Consider the following 22,748-nt stretch of genomic DNA (forward strand, 5'->3'; position numbering starts at 1 on the left):
CACAACATCCAAGCATGTGGCACCTAAATTATCATCATAACATTTTCATAGGAAGCATTATAAACATGATTAACTTAGTTTCTAAGTTCCTCAAGTCCCTAATTTCATATGGCCGAAACCTTAAGGTGTAAAACAAGGTTCCATATGACATAAAAGCATGGACAACTTTAATTCATATGTATAACATTTTTACCAAGGAACAAGGTAAACACATTTGACACATTTGAATTAGTTCCTAAGTTCTTCAAGCCCTTAACATATGTCATGGCCGAAATTTAACAAGTTCTCATTAGGGCTTCAAACAAGCATACAAGCATGTGAAATTGGACTAACATTATGTATAAATTCATACAAGGCATCATACAATAGTTATGGCCGAAACATACCCTAGCATCATTTTAGGTCATAAAACAACATATAGCAATTGAACCTTGGCTTTCTACTTATCATATTTTATGTAGAGTGACATGAGCATATTTAATTTAAGTCCTAGGGTTTCTAGGGCATTTATTCCTTCATGACCGAAGCATTCAAGGGTTCATTTAGGTCATGGAAAAAAATTATACAAGCATGTGAAACAATCAACACATTATCCTATTTTCATAATAAGTACTTTTAACACATTTGGTTTCATTTCTAAGGCCTCTAGGTCTTTTAAACCCTACTTGGCCGAAACTCACAGAATATGAACTTGCTTCAAATAGCCTAAAAGCATGAGAATTTATACAAGTTTCATAGCATGTATAAGGACAAGCATAATGAGTATACATATGAATTGTGTCTTAGGCTTTCTAGGTTTCTTTTCCTCTTTTTCTCTTATTTTTTTCTCGTGGCTGAAACCTACCATTCCTTAGCTAGGTTTTTAAGTGTCCTAAAGCATGAAAAACCTAAGTAAGTTTCATGGCAAAAGTTACTAAGAAACATGTATACAAATTGGTTCATGAATAAGCTAGGACCCCTTGTGGTCATACATGTTATATGTCATGCAACTAATTTTTCTACACCCTAATTAAGCATGAGGGCATTAACCAACTTTCATATCTAAATAGCACAGAGGTCTTGAGCATATTAAAATTTTGTTTAAGCTTTTCTAAGCCATCCATCTCATCATGGGTGAAAAACCCTAAGAAGGAGTTCATGAAATTCTAGCAATATTCAAGCATACAAATCCTTTAAGATCTTTGTATTCTATCACATGAGCATGGTTATTTAAATTTCAAGGTCTTCCTAACCCTAAACCCTTTCTTGACCGAATCATATGAGTGGGTTTTCTCTTAGTTTCAAATATCTTCTAAGGAAGGAAAACTAATACATGATCCTTAATATTTCATAGGGAGAACCTTGTACTAGTTGGGTAAAACAATAGATTTTCCCTAGCCTCTTAAGAATATTTTTGGCCAAAATTCTAGGGTTCAGTACTCCTCTGATCAAGCATCTTATAGGTATAAAAGTATGAAGAAGAACCCCTTTACATAGTATAGAAAAATCCATCATGTAGTGAAGACTAGTTTAAACACCATTAGATTTTGAAAGCTCTTCTTGGCCGAATTTTCTCAAACTTGTTTCTAGGTTTTAAAATCTTCTTAAAATCCAAAAAGCACATAAAAGCCTTGTACCACAGGTGAGGGGAAAGCTTACATCCTTTTCGCTTGTGGATCTAAGGTATGGTGAAGAAGAAGTAGCCTCTTCTTCTAGTTCCTTTCCCTTGATTCCCTTGCTAAGTCCTCCTTGTATCTTAGGTTTTCTTAGGAGAAAACCTTGGCTTGGGGCCGAAAATGGAGGAGAGGGGAACTGAGGTTTCGGCGAGGGAGAGGAGAGAATGAGAAAAATGAGAGAAAATAGAATTTTCCCTTTACATATTCTCTTTTTTGTTAAGGGGGAAGAGGTAGCAAACTTAGTTTTTGCTTTCCTTCTCCCTTAGCCTTTTTTTTTATTTTATTTTTATTTTTATTTATTTATTTATCCTCATCATTCATGGTGAAATAAGGGGGAATGAATCCCCTTAATTCCTCTTTAAACATTTCGGCAAAATCAAAGAGGAAGAGGGAGAGGAAGGGAGGAAGGCAAGTTGCCTTTCTCTTGCTCTTTTCTTGTTTCCTTTTGGCTAGCTTTTACTCTCATCTTTATCATAAGTTTCCCTCCTTTTCTATCAACATATTATTCCTATCCCAACTGGTTATTACCCATTAATTCTATGAAATATAATATAAGAGGTTCAAGGTTCAATCCTTGACCTCTCCCTATTTTTATTTCTTTTTATTTCCTTGACCTCTCCGCATGATATGGACGCCCTGTATCATCTTGCAAAATCTCGCGTGCATGCGGAAAAGGCGATGAAGGAGGAATACCAGTCTAGCCTGCAACACCAACTTAGCCTCCAGGAACGTTTGCAACGAGAGCACGAGACGGAGATATCTCTCCTTCGCGCGAGCCTTAACGCCAAGCAAGACACGATCGCTCAGCAACAAGCAGTCATCACATCCTTACATGCAGAGCTGGCTCGAGCTTTGAACGCCCTAGAGGCTCTGAGTCCCCAGACATTTCTTCACACGGTAGTGCTCACGCTCCATAACCAATCCTTTCCCCCAGTTAAAGCTAGTCCGGGTTATAGTTGTCTCAATGGCTCCTGACTCGCGGGACGTTCCTTCTTGTAACCTCAGCTGTATCGCCCACTTATCGAGCTGTGCTGCTATACTTGTATATTTGTCCTTTTCTTGCGTAGTCTTTCCTGATCAATTTTCATCTAGCAAGCATTCTTAGAAACTGGCCCGTATGTAAGAGACAAGAGTTGCATCATGACTGATTTTTATGAATTTTGGATAATTAAACCTGTATAATACTTGAAAATTAAAACTGTAATGAATGGACAAAACCTGATTTCGCAATTAATATTGATGCTTTATGGGTATGGTGGATGACCTCCCGTATTCGGTATCTTGCATATTTGCCGCATATTTGCAATTTGCATAAAGGAGCTAAAACAAGATCAGATGTAGTTGACCTGATTATTTGAAGACGCTCTGCTCATCGTGAGGCATATCAGTCTGAAAGGTCGTTAGGCGTGGGCGCCGGACTCACTTTTGATTCTCGCAGGGGAGCCGACCTGAAAGGTCATTGGGCGTGAGAACAGAGCTCACTTATAACTCGCACAGAGGCGAGAGTCTGGGACAACCGACCTAAAAGGTCGTTGGGCGTGGGCACAGGGCTCACTTTTAATTCTCGCATGGGAGCCGACCTGAAAGGTCGTTGGTCGTGAGAACAGGGCTCACTTATAACTCGCACTGAGGCGAGAGTCTGGGACAACCGACCTAAAAGGTCGTTGGGCGTGGGCACAGGGCTCACTTTTAATTCTCGCATGGGAGCCGACCTGAAAGGTCGTTGGTCGTGAGAACATGGCTCACTTATAACTCGCACTGAGGCGAGAGTCTGGGGCTACCGACCTAAAAGGTCGTTGGGTGTGGGCACAGGGCTCACTTTTAATTCTCGCATGGGAGCCGACCCGAAAGGTTGTTGGGCGTGAGAACAGAGCTCACTTATAACTCGCACTGAGGCGAGAGTCTGGGACAACCGACCAAAAAGGTCGTTGGGCGTGGGCACAGGGCTCACTTTTAATTCTCGCATGGGAACCAACCTGAAAGGTCGTTGGTTGTGAGAACAGGCCTCACTTATAACTCGCACTAAGGCGAGAGTCTGGGGCTACTCCGGTCCGAGACCGGTGGCGACGGTGCTGGTTTGGGACCAGGTATGATACTCCGGTCCGAGACCGGTGGCGATGGTGCTGGTCTGAAACCAGTTGGACCCCAAACAGCAAAGGTATAGCTGAATTTCTCTTTTCCGCTTTCATCCATCTTGCCTATGCCAACCTAATTGCTTTTGTCGATCTGGTCATTATTGCTAGCCTTGGGCTTACTCATCCGCACCACTTTTCTCCCTGCAATTGCATTATGTATGGTATAGGATTAGGAATAAAGAAGGGAGCACATAAACCTTACTCGACCCTTGGGCCATAGTGCCCTCGTAGTTTGCGATGACCCTGCAGCTCTCGCGATGCGCTTGGTTAGATGATCTGATCAGGAGATACCTACGCAGAACTACTTACTCGGATGATCCGAGCAAGCAACACCCCCACAGGCCTGCTCACTACTTCTCTGATCTGACACTCACTCCTGCTGACCTGCCCTGTCTCATTCTTGGCCCTTTTGAATTGCCTGGATTCTGCAGCTTTATGAAACTTCCCACTTAGTCTCGGGCCTTTCATGAAGAATACATCTTTTTTAGGCCACGCCCCTTCATGATTGCCTTGCCATGTCAATCCTTAATGCACTGCTTCTCGCGACGACACCTGTTCGAAGCCTTTACTGCTCACGCCTCCTGACGCTAGCTTCTGACCCTTTTTCGCACCCTTCGGCGCTTACTTCCTATCAGACGGCGCTGGGGCGTATTACCCAAAAAAATACTTGGCTCGACTCTCGATGTTTCCTAGGAATGAATGAGCTTTATAAACCCTAAAGGCAGTCCGCCGTCTCCACTTTGACGCTTCGCTATCCTCTTCCTCTCGTTCGTGGCCGTTTCTGGTAGTGCAACTTCTCGTCTTCCTACTTGTGCCCGACCTGTGACCCCTCTTGTATTCGACCCCCTCACTTGCTTACTCCTCGTAATCGTGGATGGTAAGGAAATCTTCTGGTATTCATGCTATATCTCTAATTTAGACCATCATGACCTGTCTTTACTGCAATCCCACTTGAAGCTAGATTCCTCGTATGAGCTTCGTCTCCCTTCGCCAAATGAACACCCTTCTTCTCCTCCCGAAGGTTTTGTCATTGTCTTTAGGGATCAAATCTTAGGCGGCCTTCGCTTTCCTTTACATCCTTTCTTCTCCGAGTTGTGTCAGTATTGCGGCATCGGTATTTCTCAGCTTGCCCCCAATGTATTCCGAGCCGTCTGCGGAGTCATCATCTTGTGTCGCATTTATCAAATTCCCTTGACCGCTCAACTATTCCATCATTTCTATTCCTTCAGGCGGGCCGAGCCGGGGGTGTTCAACGTACAGGCCAAGCCGGGCTATAAATTTTTTGATGACTTACCTTCTTCTAATAAAGGCTGGAGATCTCACTTTTTCTTTCTTAAGCCCCCCGTCCCCTTAGCTGGGCCTTCCCAATGGTGTTCCATCCTTCCTTCAGACTTCCCTTCACATGTTCTTGAACCTGCCTGCTCCACAGCCTCGGACAAGATGACCGGTGTGGTTGTTCGCTTGTCCGTGCTGATGCTAAAAGGCATTCTGTGCGCTTTTGGTCTTAGCCCTGTTTCAACAGAAATCGGAGCTCCTTTTGGTAAGTTGCTATTTTTTATATGCCGTTCTTCGGTAATTGAGGTGCTTTTTCCTCTTATTTTTGTAGTGGCTGCCATTCTCCGTTCTTTTTCCAGTCAGGAGAAACCATCTGTGGCCGTTTTGCAAGCTCTGAACGAAGAGTTAACACAAGGCCTATCTTCTGATCCCGCTGCTTCCGTCGGTCTGCAGCCTTTGGAACCCCAAACCTCAGATGCGGTAGCCACTTCGACACTTATTGAACCACCTGCCCCCAGCCCTGCAGACTCAGCCCTACTCCGAGTCTCTGATCGACCTGCAACTGAGCCATCGCCAGCAGGACAAGTGCCCTCTCCCCCTCCTACTATGAAGCTGCGTCTTGCGCGCAAGGGCAAAAGAGTGGCGCCGGTCACCGCGACTTCTCCTCCACCCCCTCGCCGTCAACGTGTGGTTGGTATCTCTTCTCCTTCTAGGTCCTCGGATACAAGCTTTGTTGGGTTTTTCGGGCCGTGAAAACCGCGTTTTCGCATCACGAAAACCCCGAATCACCCTAGCCATTGGATCTCGTGCGAAGAAAACTTCCTGAAAACACAAGTACGAGTTTTAAACTACGATCTACAGTAGATCTACAAAGGAAAAACATTTTACCTTCGAAGCGTGCCCTCGCAAATCCCGCTCGTCCAATGGTACGCCGGATCTCGAAGTTGTCAACGTAGACAACTCTCTAGTGATATCCACACGAACAAGGTGTGTTCTCTAACACACAAGGATGGAGAAGAGAGCACCCAAGTGTGCTAGCACTTTCTAGGGCTCTAGGGTAGGATTTAAAAAGGGGAGAAAGGAGAGAAAGAAAAGGGATCTCACATAATCCACTAGGTACCCTCCTTTGTGACCTTCACTTCACCCTTTTCATGGAACACAACTCACACACTTTCTCATTTTCTTGAAACCCACGGCAACAGCAAGAGAAAGGAGGAAGAGAGCTCGGAGGAAGGAGAAGCATTCAACACCACTTGAATGACACAAAATGAAACCTCCTACACCATTAGTGTGGCCGGCCACACACATGTAACCTCCCCATTTAATGTGGCCGGCCACATTAAATGGAATGGGAGGTGTAACCTCCATGAGGTGGCACACCTCATGAGGTGGAGATGATGTGGCTACCATGTAGGATGAGTCATCCTCCATGAAGTGGCAATTCATCAAGTCAAACTTGATGTTTCAACTTCCCATTTTGGTCAAGTCAAAATTGACCAAATCTCTTCCATGTTGAGTTGAATTCATTCTTTGATTCAAGCCAATTTCAATCTAATGAATCTCAATTCATTAATATAAATTGACTTAATGAATCAAATTTAAATTAGACTTATTCAACAATTATTCTAATTGAGTCTAACTCAATAAGTCTAATTTAAATCATTCTGAATCCAATTTGTTCATCATATGAACCTAATCTCCATCCACTTGTTCTTTGTGTGTGACCCAATAGGTTCTTGTAATGTTGGTAATATTTCTAAATTCCTTTAAAAACATAAGCAATGAGCGGCATCTAGCAATACATCATTGCTACCCAAGTTACAAGAAATGTTGAGAACCAACATCACCTTGTGACTACTAATTGTGACTCCTCACAATATATGACAAGTGTCCTTCTATCCTAGACATCTAGATTGATCAATGTGAGGCAGAGACCGTGTCATCCTCTGACCAATCTAAATCTTAAACTCCAAGTAGACTCACTAAATCAAATGAGCTCAATATCCTATATTGACTCATTTGGGCATGGCCATGCACTTCGTGGTCTCACTATATCAAGAATACCGATGTCTCTCCCATCATATAGGAGGGATAGATCCCATCTACATCACTCACATCCCTCTGCATAATTCGTTACATACCCAGTAATCACCTTTATAGTCCACCCAGTTACGGGTGACGTTTGATGAAACTAAAGTACATAACTCCTTATGTAGGGAACCATGGTGACTTCAGGTCTAAGGACTAGTAGTCATACTAATAGCCATATGAGAAAGTATATGACACTCATATAATGATCCATGATACTTTCTCATGGCGGGTCATTCAGTATACATTCTCTAATGCATACCCATGTGTCAACTTGATATCTCTATATCCATGACTTGTGAGATCAAGTCATCGAGTTGACCTACATGCTAGTCTTATTGCATTAACATTGTCCCTGAATGTTAATACTCGACTAGGAATGATTTAGAGTAGTGTTCCCTATGTCATCTCACTATCGATTCAACCAATCGATTGATATAGGTAAGAACCTCCTACTCAAGGACATTATTATACTTAGTTTATTTGGCACCAATACAAGTAAGTATAATAACCAAAAATCAAATGCCTTTATTTATATAGAATATGATACAATAAGTCCAAAATACAATCATCAAATGATTGGCTCTAGGGCTCTAGCTAACAAGCTTAGCCCAGGAGAAGGTCTCTGCTCTGGGAATTACAGACCTGTCATTGGACATGACAGCTCCGGTACCGATCCAGAGCTTATTACTTGCCCCTCCTTGGTCCTCTGGCGAATGACTCCCTCAGCCTCTCCTCTTCTTATGCCTACAAGCTCAGCCACACCGACCCAGGAACTGCCTTCCACGGAGCTAGCTTTCGAGGCTTCTTGGAGACTTCCCTCAGAGACCGATCCGGCATATGCACCCGCTGCCGCTCTACCTTCTATCCTTGGTAGGGCTGATTTCTATCGGGACTTGGCCACCTCCTGGCAATCAGCCAATCATCAATTCTGGGAGTGGAGTTCCCCTTTGGAGGGGTTTGATCAAATTGCCCGTTCCTTGGAAGCGGTAAGCTCCTTTTCTTCTCCTGGATATGCATACATTTTTGTAACCCCCTTTCCCTTCTTATGGCCATTTGCAGACCTGTTCCGCTAGTTTGAGTGTCGTTCAACAAGCGGTCGAGCTTCAGCAAGAGAATGCGGTGCTCAAGGCCCGTCTTCGGGAACTAGAGCCTCCTGTGGCTTCCTCAGCTCCTCCTGAGCCTTCACTTGGAAATTTGGATGCCTATCTGCGTGCCGCTGGGGAATCTGCGGCCTCTGCTCGAGCCATCTCCCATGCCGCCTTCGATAAGCTACAAAAGTTGGAGGCGGCCTTAAAGACGAGTGAATCCTCATTGGTTTCTGAAGCGGAGCGCCATCGAGCGGTAGTTTCTGAACTGAAAAATAAAGAGGCAGAGCTGCTTTCCCGATCAGCTGAGTTGACACTGTTACGGCAAAGTCAGGAGCTCCTACAAACTTGGGACTGGCTGATGCCCAGGCTCTGGCTCTTGCTTCCGTTGCCCGGGAAGCAACCATGCAGACTCAATGGGAAACTTGCCAAGCCACTCTTCAGTCTTTGCAAGCAGATCTCTTGAAGGCCCAGGAAGCAGCATCTCAGGGCCAGAGTGACTTATCCGTGGCCCGCGCTGAGGCTGCCGAGAACAAAAACAGCTTGGAAGTGTACCAGGCTGGCGAACCAGGGCGGCTGAAAGCCTACAGACTGGCCTATATCTGCTCTTCCTTATTCCTTCAAAAGTTGGGGAGCTGGATGATCTTGTTGCTATGTCACGGGGCCACTGGCGGGGTCAGACAGGCATTCGAGCAAGGTTTTCTACGCTCGGCACCCCCTGCCACTTTTCTGGACACAGCTCGCTTATCTAGGGAATTGTCGTAGGAAACTTTTCCTTCCTTTGAAGCGGATGATGGACTTTTCCTTCTGGAGGCTCCTCCCCTTGCGGCCGACTAGACTTTCATTGATGTTTCTGCCCAGGCTCTTCCTGCTACTGTTCCTGAAGCGTCTGCTGATCTTGCGTCTTCCTCCATAGTGTTGGCCGAACCCATGCTCCTTCCGTTAGTATCTAATGACCCTGCACCCTCTTCCCCGGATGTTGCGTGATTGGGAACATGCTGTAATGTTAACATTTATGCGCTGATGCTGAATCTCTCATGACTGTACTTATCTGTGTGGTCATGCTGAACTTTTGATGACTATACATATCTACCCTTATATCTGGATGGTCATACTGCTTCCCCTCCATGTATCCTTAGCTTGCCTCTTTTCTTAGTAGGTCGTCCACGGCTTTAGCTGATCTCTATTAATCAGCTCGCCCTTGCTTATTTTGCTTTGCTACGTCACTCTTCTTCCAATAATTGCTTTTATACCGAGCCCGGCGAGAGCTAGATTTTACTTTTTATCTCTGATGCCTATCCATGAAGCCTGCTGATTTGATCTGCCTACCTTTCTAATAGCCCTTCTGTACACTTTTGACCTGTTCAGAGCGATCACTTTATGAGGTGCCTCGTATCTCGAGCCCCTGCCTTTCCTATAATGCCCCTGGTTATACCCTTGAGGATCATCACAAGGCGTTCCCTGTCTATCTCTGCCCTTGTATCAACCGTCCGTTGTCAACTTACGAAAATGTCCTTCCTCCGCAATACCTATAAGTATCTTCTTACTCTCTTCCTTCTGTTATGATTCGCCATCACCACGGAGCACTCAGACGTCGCCGCCGCACACTGACTTCCCTTGAGATTTTGCCGAGATCCTTCCTTTTCTCCAGGCCTCTTCTTTTCGTTTGTTCTTTCTCCTTCCTGAGGTAATCTCTTTTGTAATGACCTCTCCTTCTTGGATCTCCCTATTAGCGGAGCACTTTCCGGGCGCTTCGACTTTTGCTGAGTTGGATTGGGATGACCTACGGTATACTTATGAAATCCCTACTAGCTTTCGTCCCATCATCCCTACTGGTGTGAACCTATACTTCGATCCTCCGCCTGGTTCTTGTACTTTCTTCACTGAACAATTTGTATATGGCCTTCATCTACCTCCACATCCTTTTTTATCTGGAGTGTGTCGCTACTTTAAGATCCCCCTAGGACAATTGACTCACAATTCCATAAAGATTTTTTGTGTGGCTTCGTAATACTCTGTGAAGTTTGTGAGGTTTCCTGGTCAACTCTCCTTTTTTACTGCTTCTTTGCTCTTGCTCGGCACGCTGACGGTCGTTTTTATTTCCAAGCTCGCAGTCACACTGCTTTCTTCTCTCCTCTTCCTCCTCCCAGCGCTAACTGGAGGAAAAAGGTCTTTTTTCTCCGGTTTCCAAAGGAAACAAGCTGGCCTATGCATTGGCAATCTGAGCTGCCTCTACCTCCGGCACTGGAAGAATTCCATATGGACCTCCCCATTACTATGGCTGCAACCCAGATGGAGGATTGGCGCTTGAATCTAACAAGACTGCTATCTGAAGACCTACTTTCTTATTTCAGGCTGAGCCCCTCTTCTCCTGAAACACCGCACTCCTTAGGTAAGTTTGTGCTGAGCCCCCCTTTCGATCATTTTCTCTGTTAGAATGACCTTTCATGTAGGTGCCTACAGCTGAGGTTTTGTATCGCGCATCAGAGGTTCTGCCTTTGCCCCTCAGTGATCTGGAAATACTGCGGTGCGGTCGGGTAATCTTGGAGAGGAGGCTACTCCCTCATCTTGGATCCACCTCATTTGGGGCAGTGACTCAGCCTACTTCCAACCCCGCCTCACACAATGCTTCTCCTTCACCTGCCGCCCTGAGCCGAGGTCGGGGTCGTGATCAAGCCAGCCGTCTGGCCAGACACGTCTTCCGAGGAGCCTCCCAGGCCTCTAGACGTGCTCGCGCAGCCCTTCATCGCGTAGGTCAGGGCTCATCCGATCGGGACACCACAGATAGGGGTGCTTCAGCCTTTTCACAGGGTCAACCTTGCTCTGATAATTCTGACTCTGACAACTAGCCCCTGCTTCACAGACGGCGTCGAAGACCAGGTCTGACTTCACAAACACTTGATCCTGTTCTTTTTACTACCATATTGCTCCCCGCTGCCACCGTGGCTGGCACTAATACAACTCCCCTCTTCATTCTTGTTTTATTTATCTGGCAGCCTCTCCCAACCCTTACAGGGGAAGACCAGTGGCATTCCGCTTTGCCCCTACCCCTGCTGAGGAAACCAGCTCAAGCGAGCGTCATGACACAGTGCCAACTGAGCACATTCCCGGGCCACCTCCTGCTCCTCCTGGTTCTGCCACCGGCCCTTCTCGACCTTCCTCCTCCGACCACTATCGTTACAAAACCACTATCCCTTCTGAAGCTGCTTTAGTTTGGCGACATGACGTCCCCACGAGCCTTCTGATGATGAAAGGCTATCTCGGCAGTTTGTGGGCAGAGAGCATGAGTCAAATGGATAGCGCGCCGCAATTAGTCAGAATGTATAGGTTCTCGAAGTCCTGGGCTAAAGTAAGTACTCCTTACCTTACACTTGTTATTAGTTTGCCTTAATTGAAGGTTATATCTTCCATCCAGACTCATGCAGAATCTTTAGTTCTGAACCAATCTTTCCACAACCTCCATTATCAAAGCAAAGAACTCCGAGAGAGAGTCTCTGAATTAGAGCTGCAACTGAATAACCCAGCCCAAGCTAGTTATGCATTGCGAGCAGAAATCCAAGCCTTAACCAATCAGACCAACCGGCAGAAAAAGGCCCTGATACAGGTCAAAGATGAGCTCCAAGCTTTGAAGGAGGAAAGAGATGCATATGAGGCAGGGTATCAGCAACAACTAGCCCACCAGGCTCAGGAAATACAGTCCAAGGATACCCTTCTGCAGGAGAGGAACAATAAATTAGAGGTTCAGGCAGCTCAGTTGGAAACTCAAGGAGCTGAGCTGAGGGCTCTGAGGGCGGAACTATCCCAGTCTCGGGCGGCTTTGACGGGAGTATCTACTGCCCTAGCGGTCTATCAAGAAGGAGAGAATGATCGTTGCCTGCGAAGTCGAATGTCCTATCTGAGCTCTCCTGAATTTTTATCCCAGGCTGGGGCACGCATTTCTGCGACCGTACCCTACACGGCAGCTGGAGTTATCCGACAACTTCACGCACAGAACTTCTTGAACTCCATCCCCCGCGCAGATTTCTTGGATCAAGACAAGATCATTCAAGGCTTTCCGGATGAGATCTTTGCCCCTTTTAAATGATCTGTACCAACTGCTTAAACTGATGAATTTTTACATGTACATACGTATCATTGAGTTTTTACTTGACTATCGTATCCATAGGGACTTGAATAAGCACTGAAGATGTTTCAATGCGAATTAGCCAAACTATTCAATTGGTTTTCAAAAGCTAAGTATGACTATGAAATGTAAACAAGAAATGAAAGAATAAGAAACAAGAATAAGGGTGACGATAAAGGGAATGTACTAGGAGTTTTCGTTTCTTTGTATGGATTATTCCATGTAAATGATCTACCTAATCTTATTCCTCAATTGTCCATCATTTGTAGAAGGTTGCCAGTTCTCTCTTGCAATAGACAACCGGCCTAGGATTGAAATCTATACCTAAATGTGATCAATTAGGAATGAACCTATGTTGTCCTTACACGGGCTTGCCTGTCACATGCGTCCCTCGCATAATCAACATATGAATTCATCACTCATCAACCGCATCAAGATATAAAGATTAATGCACACAATCTATCCTACCTCCTTGAATTATCCTATTTCACCCCCAAGATCGTTCCTCAAACGTCCTTACACGAGCATATTCCTGTCACGAACGTCCCTCGAAATATCGAATGAGATACAATATCTACAAGATCCACAAGATATCCAAACATCCAATCAAGCATGATAATTAAGCCCTAATCACAACAATCCATACAAGATAGAATGAATACAAACAGGGCAAAATCATAGAAATAGGAAATTGGCACATCCACAAGAGTTTTACATCAAATCATCCTTACAATTACTCCCTCCATCCTATAACAAGAAATCTACTCCATAAAATAAGGAAAGAAACCCGAAGAAAAGAAGATTACAAGCATTCTTAATCTCCTCAAATCCAAGAAAAGAGAGAAAGAAAACTTATCTACAAAGAAGAACGTCTTCGGATCCAATCCTTGGTTTCCCGGAGTCGATTCGGTGAAGATCCGCCCTTAGATCGCCAGAAATCCCTCCAAGAATGGTAAAGAACGCCCCAAATCTTGTTTCCCGCCCCCAAAAGGGAGAAGATCCCCTCTAAAAACAAGAAGGAGGCTTTATATAGAGGTGAGGTTTGGGCGCCACACGACCTCGAGGCACGACTGTGTGAGGTTCACACAACCAAAGCCATTCCCTTCTCTGCCAATCTTACATGACCATGTGTGGTACACGACCATGAAATGCATCTTCAATGACCCCCCTTGCATGGCCATGTAGATCTACACTGTCTGGACTGTTTCTGCCTTTGGAAACCTGGCACGACAGTGTGGTGTACACTGCCAGAGCCCTCTTGCTCACTGGAAACCTTGCACGACCCGTGTGGTGTACACGGCTAGGGCTTCCATAGTCTCTGAAAATCTTACATGACCGTGTGGTGTGCACGGTCTGGCTCCATTTGGCTTCAAATCTTGGCACGACCGTGTGAGGTTCACACGACCGTGGTAATTTCCTCCTCTGCTGCAGCCACACGGCCAAGGATCTCCACACGACCTGGGCAACCCCCCATGGCAGGGCCGTGTGAGGTTAAGGAATGCCACCTTCCTCTCTAGTTTCACTTGCAAATTTGGCCTCGAACATGAATCTTTCACCAAATTTGACTCCTGTGTACAGAAAATGTACAAAAGCAGATCTCCAAACAAAAAGAGTAAATAAGCTAAAAGAAAAGCTAGAAGTACGAAAATACGTAGACAAAATAAATGCAAAGTATATGAATGTGCATCCAAACATGCATAAAAGGTGTATATAATCTACGCACATCACACCCATAGACTTAAACCTTTGCTTGTCCTCAAGCAAAATGCCGCAATCATGATTCATGTATTCAACAATGTATCATAATCCTTAATGCACTCTCCTAACTCTATCCACAAGTTTCATTAATGAGCATGATCATAGAAATAAACCTAGTATAGCTTAAGCATAAGTCTCTTGTGCACAGTACAAATAAGTAACTCAAAACTCTTCAAGTTTCAATCTTTGTCCTAGTCAAGTCGTCATCCAATTTGAGTTCTTAATGTTTCCGGTGATAGACACTTACCTGCCACACACTTGGTTCATATTTCTCAATCAACCCAAGGTCTCAAAGGCATGCTCGATATCAGGAGAACCATAGAAGTCATTTCCCAGTAACCTAACTAGGTCTCAAAGGGGTGACTTTCTAGTTTCCACTCACGACAACTATTTTTTATATCTTTTTTTTTCACACTCTTTTTTTTTCTCTTTTTTTTCATCATGCACCTTTTTAAACACATCAGAGTTTATAGGCACATAAGTTGGGATATTTTGATTTTTCCAAATGAGTTTTTCATGATTCGAGCCTCATCTAGTAACCAAAATGAAGTTTGAGAAATCACCATGGAAACCATGTACAAAACAAATAGGATGAATAATGACTATTTCAATGATATCAACTATTCAAGCATCAAGTCAAAGTGTAGTGAAAGTAAGATCTTTAAGGTTAGGCCAAGACTAAAACATATTTCTAATTGATACTTAGCTCAAATCATGCTACTCAAGATAGAGAAAAGAAGTACACTAAAAATACTATCATCATTTACAATATCATGAATCAAGATAAAGAACGTTCTAACAATTTACTTTAAGACAAAAAAACATAAAAATGGAGTTTGATGTTCTCAAGATGTATGTTACAAAAAATCAAAACAAAATGCAAGACATAAGCAAAAACAAAAACAAACAAAGCAAATCAAATGCATCCCCCCAGTCTTAAACTTTTCATTGACCCAATGAAAAATAAAAACAATGTGGAGAAGATTTTAAGAGAAGTTACCAAGTGATGAGCTCCAAATGGTTGACATTCATGTTTTTAAAGATACTCCTCCATCCAATACTCACATTCCTCCACAACTTTGAATTCTACAACAATAAGATAGACAAGAAAAATTAAGTAGAGGATACATGTTTATTGTAAAGAGAGAACTAAAGACATAAAGGAAAATAAGGAAAATAAACTTGGGTTGCCTCCCAAGAAGCACTTGTTTAAGGTCATTAGCTCGACCACCTCATTAAATGCATCTAAATCTTGCTCTTGGAGGGGTAAGATATTTTAACACCCTCCTACCAAGGGCTCTTATTTTGAGGGAGCTTTCAATATAGGAGTTAAAAAGTGAAGTATTACTCTCTCCATCTTTTTCTTCTTTAAAGTTCTTTCGGGTGGTCGAAGACGGTTCAAATTGAGCTTCCAATTATTAGCCCAAGTGAAATCTGCACATGCAAAGAAAATACAAATATCCCACAAACAAATTAGATAAGATAGAGCCATAACCTTATTAAGAAAAGCAGAATAAGAAATAAAAACTAAATCACATCCAACAAAGTGAATGATAGGTACCTCTATAAAATTTTTCAAAAGATCACAAGAAATACTAACCTTATTTTGCTGAGAGATACCTGAAATTTCTAAACATGTAGAAGTGAATTCCTATGAATCAAATGATGATTTTGGCTCTGGCTCAGGTGTTGGTGATATCAAAGATGGTGATTCTTGAGACTCAACCATATCTGCATGAGTCCCTACACATTGGTCCACAACATGCTCAATACTTGCAAATCTTACAGCATCTAAGGATTGTGTGGACAAAGGAGGTGATTCTTGAGATGCTGCTTCCACAACACAGCTCCCTACACATTGTTCCATATCAACATCATCAACACAAACATTAAAAAACAAACCAACATCAATATCCTCAATAGGAGAATCAACTATAAGTGGATCAATAACTTCACTTGCAGTTTTAAGTTGATCTACCACATCACATTCATCATCTGAAAATTTAATTTCACTATTTCGAATAAAACCTGGAGGTAGATCTAAAAACTCATTATCCACTGCATTATCATCACAATCCTCATCTGAAGAGTCTTCAGATACACACTATGAAATCTACACTCAACCTTACCAGTATCACGAAATTTTTTAAAGTCATTGTTCTCATTGACCCCCACTAACCTTTATGGAAAAGGAACCCTTAGCGAAGGTCTTGGGGAAGGTACTTCTAACTTCCCATATTCCCTTTTAGCTTGTGGAGGAGATTCAACTTGCTTATCTAGTGTTGGTATGATCAACCGTTGAGGAAAAGGTACTTGTGGCACTTGGGAACCTCATGGATTAATGGAATTGAGTTCATGTGGTTTTCTATTGTTCTTCTCCTCAATTCTAAACATGTCCTTCTTCAGAAATTCTTCATGATTCTTGCCAATTCACAACTTAAGATCATTATCATTTTCACTAGATCTTGTCTGCGAAGGAGGGGAATCTTCTTTAAATCATTTTGAAACAATACTTTCAATCTTTGCACCTAAATGTTTGAACTCCTCATTCTATGACTTGTGAATTTCAACATTCTTGGGTGGTTGAACTGCATTTTGTTTGACAGGCTCTCTTGTATTTATGACTTTCACTTCTTGAATATTTAAGGGAGATTCCATCCAACTTTTGCTCGACCATCCATGGAGGTTCAATGCCACTTGATCAATTAATATACAAGCTTCTTCTATACTTTTGTCCATAAAAGAACCTCCAGCTGATGAATCTAACAAGCACTTATTTGAAAAAAAAATTCCCCTATAGAATATGTGTAAAATCAGCCATTTCTCCAAACCATGATGAGGGCACTGTCTTTGGAGACTCTTGAATTTGTCCAATGCTTCAAATAATGATTCTCCATATGCCTGAGCAAAATTCGTAAAGCAATTCCTCATATACACTATTCTGCTTGGAGGAAAAAAATGATTCAGAAATAGCTTCTCCAATTGTTCCCAACTTGTGATACTTTGAGAATAGAGAGAATATAACCATCCTTGCTTTATCCTTGATATTAAAAGGAAATGCCATCAATCGAACTGCATCTGCAGACACTCCTTCACATTTCACCATATCACAAATCTCTAAAAATGTTTCAAGATGCAGATAAGGATTTTCTGATACTTCTCCTCCAAATTTGTGACCTTGTATCATGAAAATTGTTAGGTCTTTCAAGCTGCAAAAACCGCTTTTTGCATTGCGGAAACCCCGAAGTCCCATGCCACTGGATCTGTGCGAATATTAAAATTTTCATGTACGGGTTTTCTAATCCTAGATCTACTTTGGATCTACATGTTTAGGAGTTTATACCTTTAATGCGAAACCCTTCGCTTATCCCGCTCGTCCAAGAAGATGCCAGATCTCAAGGGTGTCAAGTGAACACCTCTCTATGTGTATCCACATCAACAATTAGGTGGAGAAGAAACCTTAGAGTGTGCTAGCACTCTTTGAGGGTTTCGTCCAAGGAGGAGTAGAGAGAGAGAAGAAGAAGCAAGGAGGAATAATGATGATTGATTATGAAAATAAGAGTAAAAAATGGTTTAAGTATTTTCATCTAATGAAAATACTTAATGCTCATTAACACCATTAATGAACCTCATTAATGAGCCTTAATGAATATTTAATGAATATTCATTCTTCATTAAATGGACATTTTGAAACTAATTCAAAATTTGAATCTAAAATTCAAATTGAATTCCATTTATCAATGAATTCAAAATTCAATGAATATCATCATTAAGCCTCACATGAGTCTAACTCAAGTCTAGCCTCACTTGAGTCTAACTCAAGTCTAACTCAATCAAGTCTTACTCAATTAATCTAATTTGTATTACTCTTAATACAATTTGGTTCATCACATGAACCTAATCCTCTTGGTTCATCATATGGACCAAATCTTCATCTAATTGTCCTTTGTGTATTACCCTATATGTTCTTGTAACATTGACAATGCTCCTAAACTCATTTAGAAGTAATGAGTGCTATCTAGCAACACATCATTACTACCCAAGTTACAAGAATGTTGAGATCCAACATCACCTTATGACTACTAATTGTGACTCTTCCCAATATATGACAATGTCCTTCTATCCTTGACATCTAGATTGATCAATGTGAGGCATAGACTGTGCCATCCTCTAATAAATCTAAATCATGAACTCCAAGTAGACTCACTCTAATCAAATGAGCTCAATATCTCATATTGACTCATTTGGGCATGGCCATGCACTTAGTGGTCTCACTCTATCAAAAATAATGATGTCACTCCCATCATATAGGAGGGATAAATCCCACCTACATCACTCACATCCCTCTGCATAATTTGTTACATACCCAGTAATCGCCACTGACGACTGCCAAAGTATGTAACTCCTTATGTAGAGAACCATGGTGACTTCAGGTCTGATAGTCATAGTCATATTACGAGAGTATGACACTCATATAATGATCCATGATACTTTCTCATGGCGAGTCATTTAGTATACATTCTCCAATGCATACCCATGTATCAACTTGATATCTCTATATCCATGACTTGTGAGATCAAGTCATCGAGTTGACCTACATGCTAGTCTCATTGCATTAACATTGTCCCTGAATGTTAATACTTGACTAGGAATGATTAAGAATAGCATTCCCTATATTATCTTACTATCGATTCAACCAATCGATTGACATAGGTAAGAACTTTCTACTCAAAGACGCTATTATACTTAGTTATTTGGCACCAATACAAATAAGTATAATAAACAAAACAAAAGCCTTTATATATATAGGAATATGATACAATGAGTCCATACAATAATCATCATATGATTGGCACTAGGGCTCTAACTAACAATCTCCCACTAGCACTAGTGCTAATCAGTGTAGGCTCTAAGGCCCAATGACCTAGTGTGACCATCATGCTTTCTCTATGCCAAAGCCTTGGTCAAGGGATCAATGATGTTAGCCTCTGTGGGTGTTAGTTAGAGCCCTAGAGCCAATCATTTGATGATTGTATTATGGACTTGTTGTATCATATTCTTATATAATTGAAAGGTATTTGTTTTTGGTTATTATACTTACTTGTATTGGTGCCAAATAAACTATGTATAATAGCGTTCTTGAGTAGAAGGTTCTCACCTATATCAATCGGTTAGTTGAACCGATAGTGAGATGATATAGGGAACACTACTCTTAATCATTTTTAGTCGAGTATTAACATTTAGGGACAATGTTAATGCAATAAGACTAGCATGTAGGTCAACTCGATGACTTGATCTCACAAGTCATGGATATAGAGATATCAAGTTGACACATGGGTATGCATTGGAGAATGTATACTGAATGACCCGCCATAAGAAAGTATCATGGATCGTTATATGGGTGTCATATACTTTCTCATGTGACTATTAGTATGACTACTACTCCTTGAACCTGAAGTCACCATGGATCCCTACATAAGGAGTTATGTACTTTGGTTTCGTCAAACGTCACCCGTAACTGGGTGGACTATAAAGGCGATTACTGGGTATGTTGGATCTCGACATTCTTGTAACTTCAGTAGTGATGATGTGTTGCTAGATACCGCTCATTACTTATGCTCCTAAATGGGTTTAGGGGCATTGCCAACATTACAAGAACCTATAGGGTCACACACTAAGGACAATTAGATGGAGATTAGGTTCATATGATGAACCAAGAGGATTAGATTCATTTGATGAATCAAATTGGATTAAGAGTAATCCTAATGGGCTAATTGAGTTGGACTCAAGTTGGTTCATGGGTTCAATGAGTCTAATTTAGATTATGACTCATTGAATCAATTTAATTAAATGAATTAGATTCATTATATTAAATTGGCTTGAATTAAATGGTTGGATTAGATCAACCATGAGAGAGATTAAGTCAAGTTTGACTTGACTTGAGAGGAAGATGAAGAGTCAAGTTTGACTTGACTTTATGCCACCTCATTGGTGAGTTGGCATTGAGTGGGCCAATGATGATGCTCCACATAATCATGGTTGCTTAAGTGGGATGCCACCTCATGGGAGTTTCCAAGAGTTGTGACTCTTGGCATTCCATGGAGGTTACACATCCTCTTAATGTGGCCGGCCACATCAATTGGAGGAATAAGTTTCCTTTTGTGAGTTATTCTCATTCATTCCTTCATCTTCTTCCTTGCTCCAATTCTTCTCTCCCTCTCCTCTCCATTGTCGAGACCTTCTTGGAGTGCTAGCACACTCAAAGGTTCTCCCTCCATCGAGTTGTTCGTGTGGATACGCATAGAGAATTCTACCTTGACAACTTGAGATTTGACATCTCCTTGGACGAGCGGGATACGAAAAGGGCACGCATCGAAGGTATAAGCCCTTCTTCTTTGTAGATCTACTGTAGATCGAGGTTTAGAAACTCGTACTCATAAATTTTTCGAAAGTTTTTACTTCGCACGGATCCGTGGCTGGGGGTTTCGGGGTTTTCGTGACGCGAAAAGCGGTTTTCGCGGCCCGAAGAACCCAACAGTGTGCACTCTGTAAATCTTCGCATCTCCTCTATCGATGATCTCTCGAATGAGATGGAAGCGCCGTAGTATGTGTTTGGTCTGCTGGTGTGAGAGAGGTTCCTTAGCCTGTGCAATTGCTCCATTGTTGTCACAATAGAGCTCTATCGGATCGGCTATGCTAGGAACCACCCCAAGCTCAGTAATGAACTTGCAGATCCAAACTGCCTCCTTTGCTGCTTCTGATGCAGCAATATACTCGACCTCTTTTGTAGAATCAGCGACTGTGTCCTGCTTCGAACACTTCCACCTCACAACACCACCATTTATGCAAGACACGAACTCAGACTGCCATCGATAATCATCCTGGTCAGTTTGGAAGCTAGCATCATTGTAACCCTTTATAGCTAGCTCGTCATCGCCTCCATATATCAAGAAATATTCTTTAGTCCTTCTCAAGTACTTAATAATATTTTTGACCGCTATCCAATGACTTTCACCAGGATCTGACTGGTATCTGCTCCTCATGCTCAAAGCATACGAGACATCAGGATGAGTACGTAGCATGGCGTACATGATAGATCCTATGGCTGAAGCATAAGGATCTTATCCATGCGGTCTCTCTCCTCTCTAGAAGAGGGACTTTAAGTCTTCGAAAGACTCACACCATGTGACATCGGCAGAAATCCTTTCTTGGAATTCTGCATGGCAAACCGTAGTAATACCTTGTCAACATATGTACTCTGACTTAGGCCAAGCAATCTCTTAGATTTATCTCTATAGATCTTTATGCCTAGAATACAGGCTACTTCACCTAAGTCCTTCACTGAGAAACAATTCCCCAGCCAAGTCTTGACAGACTGCAGCAAAGGAATGTCATTCCCAATCAGTAGTATGTCATCCACATACAATACAAGGAAAACAACTGTGTTCTCAACAACCTTCTCGTAGACACAAGGTTCGTCTTCATTCTTGATGAAACCAAACTGTTTGATTGCATCATCGAATCGAAGATTCCAGCTATGAGAAGCTTGCTTTAGTCCATAAATGGACCTATGCAGCTTGCATACTCTGTGAGTATGCTGTGGATCTACAAAAGCCTCAGGTTGTGTCATGTACACATCCTCGAGCAGGTTTCCATTCAAAAACACGATTTTGACATCCATCTGCTAGATCTCATAATCGTGGTACGCTGCAATAGCAAGCATAATCCAAATGGACTTAAACATCGCTACTGGAGAAAAGGTTTCATCATAGTCAATACCAAGAATTTGCTTGAAACCTTTAGCTACCAAACGACCCTTATATACAAGTCCATCCATGTCAGTCTTTCACTTAAAGACCCACTTACACCCAATGGGTTTCATCCTTTCAGGTGGATCAACCAAAGTCCATACTTTGTTGGTGTACATGGATTCCATTTCGGATCTCATGGCTTCTAGCCATGACTCAGAATCTGGTCTCATCATAGCTTCCTGATAAGAGGTAGGCTCATCCTCAATGATCACAACGTCATCATGGTCAGACAAGAGAAATGAATATCTCTCAGGCTGACGACGTACCCTATCAGACCTGCAAAGAGGTAGGTCTACTTGAACTGGTTCCAATTCCTCAACTCCTTGTGGGACAACATCATCCACAACACTTTATGGTTCCAGTTCAACTTCCATCGAGGCTTCAGTGCTATGGTCAATATCTTAAACTTCTTCAAGATCGAACGTACTCCCACTAGTTTTTCTAGAAACAAAATCCCTTTCTAGAAATACCTTAATCTTTGTCACAACTACCTTGTGTTGACTGGGAATATAGAAGTAATATCCCTTAGTTCCTTGGGATATCCAATAAAATAGCACTTATCGGATTTGGGTCCCAGTTTGTCTGAGACTTGATGTCGAATGTAAGCCTCACAACCCCAAATCCTTATAAAAGACACCTGAGCATCTCTCCCAGTCCATATCCTATATGGTGTCTTTATCACAGCCTTGGATATAACACAGTTGAGTATAAAGGTTATTGTGTCCAGAGCATAGCCCCAAAGAGATATAGGAAGATCTGTGTGACTCATCATAGACTGTACCATATCTAATAGGGTACGATTCCTCCTTTCGGAT

General features: G+C 42.3%; 1 non-coding gene across 1 annotated transcript; it reads left to right on the forward strand.

Annotated features, from left to right (window-relative positions):
• Positions 1-16,949: 16,949 nt before the first annotated feature.
• LOC122022060 lies at positions 16,950-17,055 on the forward strand. The gene has a single exon (XR_006122807.1). It is a non-coding gene; the product is annotated as a small nucleolar RNA R71 (small nucleolar RNA).
• Positions 17,056-22,748: the final 5,693 nt, after the last annotated feature.

Source organism: Zingiber officinale, chromosome 9A (assembly GCF_018446385.1).
Source record: "Zingiber officinale cultivar Zhangliang chromosome 9A, Zo_v1.1, whole genome shotgun sequence".
Lineage (NCBI taxonomy): Eukaryota > Viridiplantae > Streptophyta > Magnoliopsida > Zingiberales > Zingiberaceae > Zingiber > Zingiber officinale.